Below are 15,052 nucleotides of genomic sequence, written 5' to 3' on the forward strand. Positions count from 1 at the left end.
CATCATGATGTCAGAGTAACACCTCGATATTAGGGTTGATGTTTGCACAATGTTTCATGTTTATACTATGTACCTTTTAGAAAAGTCGCTGAGATATATGGTTGCAAAGAAAGAAAAAAAAAAAAAAAATAATCCGCAGATGGCAGTGTCGTCTTTTTTTTGCAGTCGATCCCTATATGTTTTGTGTTCTTACCTACATGACCTTTAATTTGACCCTAGCAATCCAACAAAGAATTGTGTCTTTCCACCCAAGGGTCACTGCATCCAATTGGAAGCAGTGACCCTTGGGTGGAAAGACACAATTCTTCGTTGGATTACTAGGCATCAAAATTTATGAAAGCATATATACCGGTACCTTACAAGTTATATATTTTTTTTCTCAAAAACTTTACCTTAACTTTATGGGCATACAGTAATACGGTCATGCGGTGATACAGAATTTAGGACAGGTACCGGTAAGTGTCCCCCAAAACATTGTTTGGCGACACAAATATGAATGCTTTTAAAATGGTGACCAGAATAAGCCGATCACCCAATAAATTTGTTAAAAGCAAAATGATCCACATACCTCAGCTTGATGTGTGCCTGTGCCCTCATTCTACTGTTATCATACTGTAGTGCTCCCACTTGTCCTTCCCCCATTGAATATCGAGCCTTTGACAAGTTGTAAAATCCCTAACAATGGCAAAAAGACGGACAGTAAAAACAAAAACAAACCAACAATTTGAATGAGTATTTAATGTATACTGCAAAGTCAAACATAAATCATAATACAGGGTGGCCCCAAAAAAGTTTACACTATTTCAGACGCTGATTCCTCAAAATTAGGGAGTCTTTGGAATTGTTTTAAGATTTTCCTAAACTACAAGGTCTTGGTGGCATATGGTGAAAATGGCATTGAAACCAAAGCCTCAATGAAGAAATGGCGGCCATTTACGGAGAAACTGTCGAAAAACTATTTTTTTCACAGATGCAACTCTATGAAACTTGGTCAAAACAATAACACTGTGTGCACAGAGAACTGCCATAATGATGACCACACATGTATCTCATACATGCATGTAGACAAACTGGTTTTCAACCATTTCTATGTAAATGGTCGCCATTACTTAATTTATGCTTTATTTTCAATGCCATTTTCACCATATGCCACCAATACCTTGTACCGGTAGTTTAGAATTACCTTCAAGCATTTTCAATATGTCTCCCAAATTTTGAAAAATCTGCGTCTGAAAAAGGGTAACCTTTTTGGGGGCCACGCTGTTTTAGCAAGAATGTAGCAATAATGTAATGTTTACGTGTTTAAAGTTCAAAAGGGGGGATCAAAATCCATTCACAATTTTTTTTTAAATCTTAAAGCATAAGAAGCAACACAGTAAATCTGAGGAACCTTACTTTATACTTTTGTTAAGTCAACCAGAAGCATTCATACAATTTATCACCTCTGCTATTTTCATACATGTCATATACCACAGCACAAATATGCAGCCATACTAACATACTGGGGCAAACTGCAGTCTTTGTAAATTGTTGGCTGCATGTAAATGTTCATAACTGGTGTTTGAATGGTTATGTGAATTCCAAAATAAAATGTGAATTCCCATTCTTAAATAAAGGCATACAATCAGGCAGTGGCGTAGCCACCGGGGGGGGGGGGGGGGGGGGGGGGGGGTTATCATTGTCATTGATCTACATGACGCCATGGGCGTCAATCCTGGGGGGACAGGGGGACTGGTCCCCCCCCCCCCCCCCACTTTTTGAAGGGTGGGGGACACAATATGTCCCCTCCCCCAGATTTTTGAACTCGTGTCTCATTTACAGGGCCCTATTATGTACTACAATATATCTTTTGCTTAGAAAATATTGGTTAAAGTGGTCAGAAATTGCCTCAGATAGCACCACAGAGCATTTAGAATCCAAAATTTTTCGGGGCCCTTAAGCGGGCCCCAAACCCCACGCCTATAGCTCAGAATTCTGGTAGCTGATTCAATGACTCCAACCTCAAAAACAATGTTGAAAAAATTTTCTTATGACTTAAGCTGAGAAAACCTCGAAAATTATGTTTAAATTATTATCTTTTGTGCTAAGATAATTATTTGTTAAAGTGGTAAGAAATTGCCTCAGATCACACCACAGAGCATCGAGAATCCAATTTTTTTCGGGGCCCTTAAGCAGGCCCTGAACCCCACGCCTATAGCTCAGTATACCGATAGCTGATTCAATGACTCCAACCTAAGAAAATATTAATTAAAGCATGGAGGAAAGTGGTAAGAAATTGCTTCAGATCACACCACAGAACATCTAGAATCCAATTTTTTTCGGGGCCCTTAAGCGGGCCCCGAAACCCCACGCTGTAAGGGCTTCTCGCTTCGCGCTCGCATCAGTTCTGATCAAGGTATATCCCCCCCCCCCACTTTTGAGAAGCGATTGATGCCCCTACATGACGCCCCCCCATGAAATGTTCCAGCCCCCCCCCAGCGCCCCCCCCCCCCCCCCCCCCACCCCCCCCCCCCCCCCCCCCCCCCCCCCCCCCCCCCCCCACTGAAAAATTCCTGGCTACGCCACTGCAATCAGGCCCAGATTAAGTGTTTTGTATGCCCTAGGCACCAGTGTTCCGTTGGCCCTAGCTACTCACATCTAGGCACCGGCACCAAATTCATGTTGATGCTGTAGGGATGCCCCACATACTCTAATTATTATATGTGTAGTAATACGTGTATTAAAAAATTATCAGTTATCCATTTATGATTGTAAATTTATTGTTACGGTAAAACTAACTACTGATTATAAGAAACTTGCTATCAACAGGTTCAAGGAAAGCATCCTAAACCACGTCTTGTGTATCCACTGTGTATCGAAAGTACTATTTACAGGCCTCAATAAATCCTGCAAAATAGCAAATGACAAATATACATGCGTCTTCAGCGCCATCTACATGTAGTGTCTATCTCATTGCTTGTCAACAACTATACATCAAGACAGGGTCTGGTATCTAAAAATTTAAGACAGGCTCCAAATGAATGTACTCTAGCGCACCTCGACTGCATCGAAAAGCAACTATGACTATCACGCTTTAGATGCAATACCACTATACGGGGCGCTATCTCGCCAACTCTACACCTCTCCCAAAGTTAAAGGTTGTCGCCCCCGACAACTAGAGAATTAACATGCAGTGAACAGGAAACATACAAAAATTATATCTGAACAATCATTTAGGCTAAACGGACATTGCATCCAGAGTCAATAGTAAGATTGTATTGGCAACTAACAAGGTTGGCCAAATGCAAACTAGGTAATGCTCATGAAGGATTCACGGATGATATCTTTCAAGTCAGTGTGCTCATGCAACAGTCCTGGCAGGGGGATGCACTGGCATTACTCAAAGTCAATGTCGGAATCGGTACCGGAAATTGTCTCTGTCTGTGTGGCAAATTTCCTCACTTGATCAAGCAGCCGGAGGACACTAGTAAACTGGGACCTGGTTGGGGGCCGCCCTTTAGTCGTCCGTTTCGAACGGCGGGGTCGCACTGTGTTGCTCACCGAGTCATTACGGCAAGGCACTGTAGTATCCGATGTGTGCTGTGTCATAGTCGGTGCAGGTGCTGTCATCCCTGGAAATGTTGTTCTCCTCCGATGGGTCGAGGGTAATCAGTTCTGGATCAGGTAGTTCAAGTTCTGGGGAAGGTGATGATCAATGGGCAGCACATTCAAAGGTGTCTTGGGGTCCATATTGGGTTGTTCATCTCCACACTGGTGGGGAGGTGGCAGAGCTACATCATTTGGTTTCTGCTCAGCCGTCAAGGTGATCTTTCCCCAATGTGTGGCACTGTCATAGGAGGAACTTTGACTTGTGGAGTCGTCAGATGCACTCGTATTCACTGTGCTACTACCTGAGGTTGGTTCAGCTGCTGGTGGGTGGACCTCCCACAAGCAGTGCTTCAGCTCACTACGATGCAGAACTTTCTTGAGACCTGCCAAGTTGCGAACCTCTCTCAAAAGGTTGCCCAACAACTAAGTAAGACGTCTCCTCCCAAAAGTTCTGGATCTTTGCTCTGCCATGGTGACTACGGTTGCAAACAAGGACATATTCGCCAGTACTAATGGGCAGACTTGTATTCGAGTCACGAAACATCAAGTCCAAGTCCGAGTCCCGAGGCACATTTCTCGAATCCAAGTCCGAGTCCCGAGTCCTCCAGGTCGAGTCCGAGTCCGAGTCACGAGTCACAAAGGTCGAGTCCAAGTCCGAGTCACGAGTCACCTCTAACATTGTATTGGAAAAACGTACATTTTAGGGAATTCAGAGATTCAGAGTCACCTTTGATATAGTATTGGAAAAACATACATTTTAGGGAATTCAGAGATTCAGAGTCACCTTTGATATAGTATTGGAAATACATACATTTCAGGTGCTGTAAATTTCCATTTTCCCCACAGCTTTTTCTAATGTACTCTGGAAATGAGGAGTTCATTTGCAAAAACAGTTATGCCTAACAAGTAGGGAAAACCTACTTGTTAGGATGCACACGTAAAAGGTGGCGATTGAAGTTTGACGTAGTGCCGGTTTTCTCCTCTATTTTCCTCTTGCAGAACTTGCATTCTGCACTTGATCTTCCATTGGCATTTCTCTTGAAGTTAAGATACCCAAAATTGAAAATTTTTGGAGTGGATGCTATCATGATCTACGTTGCAACTTGCATGTAACGTTACCGAAACGGGCAGATCAGCAGACTATTCATATCGCGTTATCGCGATGCGACAGCAATACAAACGACAGGACGTCTGAAAAGAACAGTCTGGTACCTTACCCTATCAATCTTGCACCAATGCAGTATTGCGTGCGGACGGCGGGGTACAGGTTACGGTACATTGATTTCTTTAATCAATATATCGGTAACCGGCCACGGCCACGCACCACCGCATCGAGCGCCCTGTACATGTACATGTATTGCACAGTAAAGAAAACGATCGACTTACGTATGTGTGCGTGTGCAGTGCGGTAATTTCCGTCGAGTCACAAGTCAGTTCGAGTCCAACTGAGTCCGTAGCTCCGAGTCCGAGTCTGAGTCGTAAGTCAAAGTGATTCGAGTCTGAGTCCAAGTTATTAAAAATGTGACAGAGTCGGACTCGAGTCCGAGTCCGAGTCACGAGTCATACAAGTCTGCTAAGGGGTCTCTCGAAGACGTCCTTCTCATAGGCTGCCGTTCTGGTCTCGACAGCCTTATCGAGATTGGCGACTGCGATCTTGCATGCCAGGTCGAGCTGGTTAGCATGCTTCCTAACATTAACTCCCCCAAGTTGATGGTGATCCACTCCCAGAGCAAAATGTTGAGGTAGCCTAGCTGTCCTCCCAAGCAGCAGGAAGAAGGGCTCATAACCGGTACTGGAGTGGGTTGTGTTGTTGTACATGGCCACCAATTGGGAAAGATACTCTGTCCACCTGGACTTCTTGTGGTCAGGTAAGGTCACCAGGAGATTGTGTAATGTCCTATTAAAGCGTTCACATTGACCATTACCTTGGGGGTGGTATGGGGTGGTGTGAGACCAAGCACAACTTGGGCCTCGAAACACTTCCCATTGTCAGAGTGGAGTCTCAGTGGAGCCCCGAAAGGCGTTATAAGATGCTTGACGAGTGCCCTAGCCATGGTGTCAGCCCGTTGATTCCTCATTGGGATTGCCCAAGCAAACTTGGTAAACACATCTGTTAGGACTAGTACATTCTCATAGCCACAGGATGATTGTTCGAGTACTGTGAAATCCATGGCGATGACCTCCAAAGGTGCACTGGCCCGTAGGTTTTCCATGGGTGGTTTGGTATGACGAACCGGTCTCTTCCCCACTGCACACCTCTCGCATCGCTGGCACCATGATCGGATAGAGCTTTCCATCTTCAGCCAGAAGAAGAGTGGCTGACTCAGCTTGAGCGTTCGCCGTGCACCAAATTGTCCCATGTTATCATGGAAGGAACTCAGGACAATGTCCCGTAGTTGAGTTGGTTCCAATGTTTCAGAATGGCAGCCACTTCTCTTGGGTCATCCCGTCTCTCCAAGGGCGGATCCAGAACACAATTTTTTGGGGGGCCCCAAAATTTTTTTGGTACCCCCAAAAAGTGGGTCAAAAAAATTATGGCGTGGGGTTCGGGGCCCGCTTAAGGGCCCCGAAAATTTGTTGGATTCTAGATGCTCTGTGGTGCGATCTGAGGCAATTTCTGACCACTTTAACCAATGTTTTTTTGAGGAAAAGATGGTGGTGTACTCATTGCCTGCCTTTATTGCGATGTCACATAAAAAAAAATATAAAAATTGGTTTCGTTTTGGGGGGGCCATGGCCCCCTTTGGCCCCCCCCCCCTGGATCCGCCCTTGCGTCTCTCATGTTTGTTTGTTTGGTTTGTTATCTATCCCAAAGTAGGTATGATGGAGGAGGGCATGGGGAATGTCGGAACTAATGTGAACACTGCCACATTTAGCCTGGACTGCACAAGAGGAGATTTCCACCTCAGGACCAATCTGAAGACAGGGTAGTTCATCTGGGGATTTGGGATTGAGTCTAGACAAGGCATCTGGAACTTGATTACTCTTTCCCGTGCGGTACTCTAGTTGGTAGTCGAATGCAGAGAGCTGTTGTACCCATCGCAGCTTGACGGCACTGAGGTTAGCTGTGTCCAAGTATTTTAAGGGGTTGTGGTCAGTGTAGATAGTGCATCTGTTGCCCATCAAGTAATCCCGAAAGGCCTGACAGACACCCCATCTGACAGCCAACAGTTTGAGCTTGAACGCCGAGTAGTTCCTGTCGTTGCGTTCTGCAGGACGTAGGGATCTCGAGGCGTATGCGATGACGGCTTTGGAACTGTCCTCTTGCTGTTGAGATAGAGCAGCCCCCTGACCAGTTGAGCTTGCATCAGTTTCGACAACGAATGGCTGGCTGCAGTCGGCAAACTGCAAAACAGGTCCCTCTGTGAGCCGCGTCTTTAAGGTCGATATTGCAGATACTGCAGCATCATCCAGATCAACCTTCCCACCTGGGGGTCTTGGTTTGGTCTTGCCCTTTCTTATCGGCCCTTTAAGGTAAGCGAACAAGGGGGAGGCAATGCTTGAGTACTGGCAGATTAAGCCTGTTCGGTATGACGATATTTCACGATATTCCGATTTAATTTTCATATCAGAAATCGTATCGATCTCTCAATAAAAAATAAATCGCGATATTCTTTTGTAGTACCGCTTTTGTAACCATTATAGTCAACCCCTTTGAGTTCTAAAAATGCCGCTAAAGCGCTCCCATGAAAAACCGCAAACCACAAATTCACTGTTACCGCATTGTACAGCGAGGTCTTACCTATTCAGGGACGGAACCAACTAACTAACGTCACGTGTATTGGATTTTGCGTCTTCCACGGGGCAGTACTAACAACACGATCCAGACCATCTTTTAACTGATTGTTCTCAATTTCGCCCCACGTACCAAGTGCCGAATTCGTAATCACGTGCGTTTAGACGCACCGAAGAGAAACAAAGTCTCTGACATTTTGCAAAGAAAAAACAGTGCCTGTTTTGTTTTGATGAAAATGTGAAGTTGTACAGACAAAACACTGCAAATACTTGAATTGTAGATTATGACGTTGAGAAGTGAATGTTTCAATTCGGCGCGCGGCCAGGGGAGACCTCGCCGGGCCCGCAAATTTTCTTTTTCCAGCCCAAACGACATCCGCATATGTACGCTAAGCGCCCTCTATGATACTTTTATGATACGTACGCACTTTATATTCATTAGTTTCCCACACTTTAGGTACGTAGTGCGACAGCTCAGTCTATAAAGATTTGTGTTTTTACACCGCGAGGTTGCGGGTTCGATTCACGGTTTTGCACCTGAATTTTGTTTTTATTTTCAAACCTGAGGCTTGGGAGGATTTTTTTTGAAAGGGAAATAAAGTCCGAATTTCATATATTTATATTTTTGATTTTCTTCTCATGTTTTTAGAAAAGTATAGTCCAAAACGCTATAGCGTATTGCGGATGTCGTTTGGGAGAAAAACAAATCACTGCTGGGCCGACTTCGCGCCTTATGAAATCAGTTCAAATTTTCAGCAACAAAAAACGTCGAAAACCAACTGTTTAATCGTGACTTCCATGGTTCACAGAACAGAAATTCATCACAAGAAATTGGACTGATCCATTAATTTTTGTAAAGGGGTGCTTCACCCTCATTTTGGAGTTAACATCGTTTTTCGAAAAAACTCTTATAAAACATTTTGTTAGTTTGTAACAATGAAGAACTTTTTCTGAACAAGGAAATATTTCGGACTTCATTAAAAAAAATATTATTTGTAATTCTGAAAAGGTGGAAATACTGGTAAATTGCTTTCAATGAAGCACACCCTTGACCGCAAATGGTGTGGACTGTACACGGTCTTACTGTGAGTGCACGTGGGGCGGGGATCAATGCGGCATGCGTGCTAGTGCTTCGTTCTTTCCTCGAGATAGGATTTCTATTTGAACATTTTTATCCAACATTTCAAGGTATTTTTTTCGATATTTGAATGTGGAATTTGTTTTCTACTTAAAGTGGCAAAGTAAATTAGACTCTAGTCAAATAAAATTGAAGATTTTGTTCTAGACATATTGGGGTTTTTTTCGCGGCAGTGGATCGTGACTTCGGTCGTGTTTTTTTTTTTTTTTTCATATTCCATTGTTCCATGAATGGAAAAATTACGTCATCATGATAATATCGCGATATCCGATATTTTTTTCACAATATGCAGATTTAAAAACAAATGGATATCGAACAGGCTTATGGCGGATGAATTTCCAGAAAAAGCCAGTGAAACCCCAAAACGACCGCAACTCGGTGACCGTGGTGGGTTGAGGCCAGTCTTTTACCCCGCTGCAATTTTCTCAGGATCTGGCTTTACCCCCTCACCTACCACCACCAGATGACCCAAGTACTTAACCTCCGTCTTGAAAAAAGAACACTTTGCTGGCTTCACCTTCAGGCCATGCTGTTGTAGTCGGAAAAACACCAACTCGAGTTGCTTGAGATGCTCGTCAAAAGTAGTTGATAAAATGATGATGTCATCTTAGTAGATAAGCAAGCTCGACAAGGCCTGGTCACCAAGACACTGCTGCATTAGTCTCTGAAATGTGGCCAGACTGTTACACAACCCAAACGGCATTCTGGTATACTCCCAAAGGCCGAAAGGGGTCACAAATGCCGTCTTCTCCATATCCTCTTTTGTCATGGCCACCTGATAAGTGATAGTACCCAGAGGTCAAGTCAAGAATGCTGAAATACTTCGCCTTACCCAGCGCTTGCAAGGATTCGTCTATGCGTGGCAATGGGAAAGAATTCTTTGTGGTGACTGCGTTTAGGCACCAGTAGTCAATACACAGGCATATAGACTGGTCTTTCTTCCATACGACTACGATTGGGGAAGCCCAAGGGCTGACACTCTCTTGAACTACTCCTGCTTCCACCCGCTCCTGTATATGTTTATGCACCTCTTGGCACTGCGATGGAGGGAGAGAGCGATATATATCACTGTCGAATAGGGGCCGCAACACCAGTATGGAAAGAGTGTTTCACTGTGTCAGTGTAGCCAAGATCTCGATCATGGTTGGAGAACACCTCCTCATATCGCTGTAGAAGTTGTTGAAATTGGTGTTTCTCTTCCCCGCTGAGCTGATTCCCCATGTCAATGTCAGGTTTCTGCGGGTTGCTAGACTCAGTGGCGGATGCCATCGACGAGCAGTATGTCTGCCATGCTTGGGGGTTGGGTGAGTCTTGGGTGACAATGCTTGGATCGCCAGCATCGGTCCCCTGCTGCTCCATCTGCTCCCCATGGTACAGGGTACCCACACATGTGTGACCTGGCAGTAGAACATCAAAGGCACCATCATTGGATTGCCTAGTAGCTCAAATGATCTGGCCCGGGTCGAGCAGATACCTGCAGTACCATCATCTGGCCAGCTGGTAGCACGATAGCTGGGCCTCGGGGAAGGTACGCTCGACTGATTGGGCCGTCCAGGTCTGTAAACTGTACTCATTTTTTCACCACCGTCATTGCCTTCACCACGCTGTCCTCTGGGTGTTGGTGTGTAGCCTCTGCAAATAATCCTGGCCATGATCTGTCCCAAGACGGCTCCAACACTCTGCCAATACATTCATGCCAAGGATGCAAGGTGGTGTATTGTGCACGGATGCGCAGCCACGCACCTCTCTAATAACCAGTACCAGCCTTGTGGGAATGTAGATGCCAAGTGCCATCACATCTGTTTCGAAGCAGAAAATTTTCTGGGATGGTCTTCAACGTGAACCCATGTCTCTTCAAGTGTTGGTTGTAATGCGACTCTGTGACTGTAGTAACCATTGACCCGGTATCCAATAAACAGGGGATTTGATGAGGACCAAATGAAACATGGATGGAGAAGCAGTCTGCAACTGCCTTATCAAAAAATTGGGGATCTATTGAGCCACACTCCACCCCTCCGGTTGTCTGGCTCCCGACGACTGAGGGTGCTGGTTTACCTGTTGCTGTTGTTGGGTTGGGTTGGGCTGCTGGTGATTAACAAAGGTACATGCACCAACCCAACCATCATGCCCTTTGTGCGAGAATTGTTCTTGCTTTCTGCTAGCTTTAATTTCTCACTCTGGGCCATCCACCTCCCTGGTTCACAGAATACTCTCGCCGACTGTATTTCTCGTCTTCATGAGCCAGGCCAGTTATTAAGTTTACAATCCCTGTTTCAACCATGGCTTTCATAAGGGTTTAATCCATCCATATGTGACCTGATTGTTCATATGTCTCTCCCCTCCGTGCTGTCTATTTCTCCCCAGATGCACAGACTGCAGCAATTGAACAATACCTGGATATCCAGGTTGCACAGTACCGATGTGCTACATTCGCATCATCCACCAAAGCCACCTATCGCTATCACCTCCGCACTTATTTTAGATTTGTCCTACCCTTTGATGCTGCATTTTGGGCAGCATGCTTAGTAGCCTTTTTTGGATTGTTGCGCAAATCCAACTTCCTCGCCCCTTCTGCTGGGTCTTTTGATGTTGAACAGCACCTTACCCGATCGGATTTTTCTGTACATCCTTGGGGTATTCTGCGCAATCATCCAGTTCAAACAACACCAATTGTCTGTCCCCTTGCCCTTCTTACACGACAGCATCCACTATGCCCAATCACTGCCCTCATTCGATATTTCGCATTATGTCCAGATGAACCCTGCAATAGCCCTGCCTTCATGATACCACTATGTTCACTGAGGTTACAAGCCTCTGACTCCCTCCCAGTTCCAAGCAACTCTTACCAAGCTGCTGACTAAATTAAAGCTCCCTCCATCACAGTTTGGCACTCACAGTTTTCGCAGAGGAGAGGCGACTTGGGCTTTGCAATCTGGCCTTCCTTGAGAAATAGTCAAAATGACGGGGGACTGGAAATCTGAGGCATTCCAAGCATATATTACCCTCTCCCCTGAGCAAAGGTTACAATTGACACAGCCGTTTTCAAAAGCATTGCCAAGAACTTAATAAATGTTTTCAAATACTATACGAATTGTACCTATTTTACATGTACATCTATATCGTCCTACCAGCAAGTAACTTTTGTAAATTTATTGTCAACTACCCACAATCTAGTTGTTTGGGATATACTTTTTGGAGGATTTCTCTTTTATTTCTTAGATGTCGTTACAATATAGACTCTAGTGTATGTGGTTTGGCCTTGTAGAATTTCTTAATTCAATTTGGTCTGGCCTAGTAGCCTTAGAATGAATGGGTCTACATTATTGTACCCAAAACAATTTGACTGTTTGTCTCCTTATTTTATGTGGTTCATTAAAAGTAAATGCTAACTGCACTTTACATTACAAGGTTTCCTGTCAATTCATCCTCTGGATGGCTGGTGAGGCAGCCACTTTCCCTTTTTTGATGCTGTTTTTACATAGTCTATACAAGAATAAAATACATAATTTTTGCCATTAGCAATCTAACGTTATATCCGATGTTCGTTTTAGTTTTCATTAATTTTTAGTTCAAGTGAAGTGGAGTCTGCTCCACAACTAAATTTGCCTTGAAATTTGCCTTGAAATGTGCCTTGAAAAGTTTTGTAACTTTTGGCTGAACAAATATTTTCTGTGCTTAGCAGACTCAACCTTTATATCTAGCCCTTAGTAAGTTAGGGTATGTTCAGACAATGGGCATCTCCTGAGCTAGCTTTAAAGGGGCACTGCATCCTGAAATCCCTGAAAATTTCATGTTTTGGATTGTTTACTTATCCTATTTCAAACATCTGGTTGAAAGGAAACCAACCTAATGTCTTACCGTTCCCGAAAAAACAAAAAAAACACGATTGTTTACATCAGACATGACAAAGTATGATGTGTTTCCTGTCGTTTTCATACAATATGTACAATACATGTTGTGTGTGTCTCGTATTACACAAGTAACACCGTGCTCACGAACAGCGGCGACCAATTACCAATGCACAAAATGTGATTTCTTACACGTCCGCAAAAAGCGAACCATATGGCTAGAATCACAACTAGCACAAACAGTCAAACATTTTCCTTGTCGAACAGCACCATCGTACTAAAGCCCATTAGCGCCACTGCAAGTATATATGTTGCGGATTATTTAATTCGTTATTACGGAATATTAATTCGTTATTACGGATTACTAATTCGTTATAACGGATTATTAATTCGTTATTACGGATTATTTAATTCGTTATTACGGATTATTTAATTCCTTAATACGGATTATTAATTCGTAATTACGGATTATTTAATTCGTTATTACGGATTACTAATTCGTTATAACGGATTATTTAATTCGTTATTACGGATAATTAATTCGTTATTACGGATTATTTAATTCGTTATTACGGATTACTAATTCGTTATAACGGATTATTAATTCGTAATTATGGATTATTTAATTCGTTATTACGGATTACTAATTCGTTATAACGGATTATTTAATTCGTTATTACGGATTATTAATTCGTTATTACGGATTATTTAATTCGTTATTACGGATTATTAATTCGTTATTACGGATTATTAATTCGTTATTACGGATTATTAATTCGTTATTACGATTATTAATTCGTTATTACGAATTACTCATACGTTCTGAGTCAGTCGGCAAGTATGGCACAGGAGTGCGAGCGTTTCATTCGGTGCCGGTGTAAAGCAAACGTTGTAGGCAAAGATAGCGCCGCCTAGCGGTGCTATAGGCCCCTGGTCACGTGCTCTCCACGTGTGAGAACATCAGACTTAATTAGTAATAACGAATTAATAATCCGTAATAACAAATTAAATAATCCGTAATAACGAATTAATAATCCGTAATAACGAATTAATAATCTGTAATAATGAATTAAATAATCCGTAAAAACGAATTAATAATCCGTAATAACGAATTAGTAATCCGTAATAACGAATTAAATAATCCGTAAAAACGAATTAATAATCCGTAATAACGAATTAGTATTCCGTAATAACGAATTAAATAATCCGTAATAACGAATTAATAATCCGTAATAACGAATTAAATAATCCGTAATAACGAATTAATAATCCGTAATAACGAATTACATAATCTGTAACATATATACTTGCAGTGGCGCTAATGGGCTTTCGTACCATCGGGAAAAACTGACTATTGTTTAAAAACATTGGCGATCTAATCCAGGCGCAATCTTTCACGAACCATCCCAAGAAACCAAACTCCCTTTTTATTACACTGAACAGTAATGATGTCCCTTTACTGAGCCTGACCTAATTATGATTTTACACATTTCTTTTTAATTCTTAGTATAAAGCTGATTGTTACTGGCCAGCAGCTACAGTACATTCCAGAAGTGCCTCCACCTGTTGCCTCTTATCAACAACGATACGCATTGTATAACTTTTGAAGGATGCTGTCCATCATTGTGTTGACATATTTTTTTGCGGATTTCAATTTTTTTAATTTTTTTCATCCAATCCGACCGCATTATTTTATTCTGAGTATCCAGCCTATCCAATAATGTACCCTTCCCATCTCAGCATTTTGTTTGGGAACCTGGATCAGAAAGAGTCTTTTGTTTTCCCTGCCAGACCGTGTTATTTTTTATTCCGAGTATGCAGCCTATCAAAAAATATTAATTCTTCCCGTGTCAGCATTCTTTTTATTAGAACCTGGACCAGAAAGTTTTTTTTCCCGCCCCACCTGACTGCATTATTATTATTTTTATTCCGTTTATCCAGCCTATACACAAATATAAACTCTTCCCATTTCGGCATTCTACTTATTGGAACCTGGACCAGAAAAGGTTTCTTTTTCACCCCAACAACCACATTATTATTATTTTATCCCGAATATCCAGTCTAACTCTTCCCATCTCAGCAATTCATATTTCCTCCCAAATCAGAAAACAGAGAATAAATCGTATTAAATTTCCCCCTGAAACCTATTGGTAAAATGTTTAGAAATGCAGAAAATTAAGTTTTAAACTCACTGTTCCCCCTTTTTTTGGTGGTAACTTCAAGGGAGCCAGAAATAAATTAAATGAAATTAATCTCTGGTATTTATTCAGTCTCTGTAGTGCACTGAAGGGGACCGTACATTAATAGGCTCAGAGTTAAATTTCTTTTTTTCATGGTACACTAGTATACCAGATATAAAGTTGTGAACTTTTTTAAAGGCCTGTAAATATAATTACCAGGTTATGTTGAATCGTTTCCCATAGAAGAAAAACCTGACTTGCTTCGTATTAAATTTTCCCTGTGAATCTATTGAATATGTCTTTGGGAGTTCCGTAAATTGAATGAACTAAGGTGTTTAGATTGTTTTAATTTGATGGAATCATATTAGTCACATTAACTTTAAAATGGAATGTATTCTTTTTTCTTGTTGGTATATTTAATCAAATGGGCTGGATATTAAAAAAAAAATTGCCTAAATGTCTCAAAAGACTATTATTTTGTCAATTTATATGTGTACAATATGTAGGATAGATGTTTCAAATGGCTGTCATTTGGACATTCAAAATGGCAATGGGCATTGGAA

The 15,052-nt window shown here is 42.3% G+C and overlaps 1 pseudogene; it reads left to right on the forward strand.

Annotated features, from left to right (window-relative positions):
* Positions 1–10,776: 10,776 nt before the first annotated feature.
* Positions 10,777–12,260, forward strand: LOC119740946 (annotated as a pseudogene).
* Positions 12,261–15,052: the final 2,792 nt, after the last annotated feature.

This window comes from Patiria miniata, unplaced genomic scaffold (genome assembly GCF_015706575.1).
Source record: "Patiria miniata isolate m_02_andy unplaced genomic scaffold, ASM1570657v1 HiC_scaffold_11, whole genome shotgun sequence".
Lineage (NCBI taxonomy): Eukaryota > Metazoa > Echinodermata > Asteroidea > Valvatida > Asterinidae > Patiria > Patiria miniata.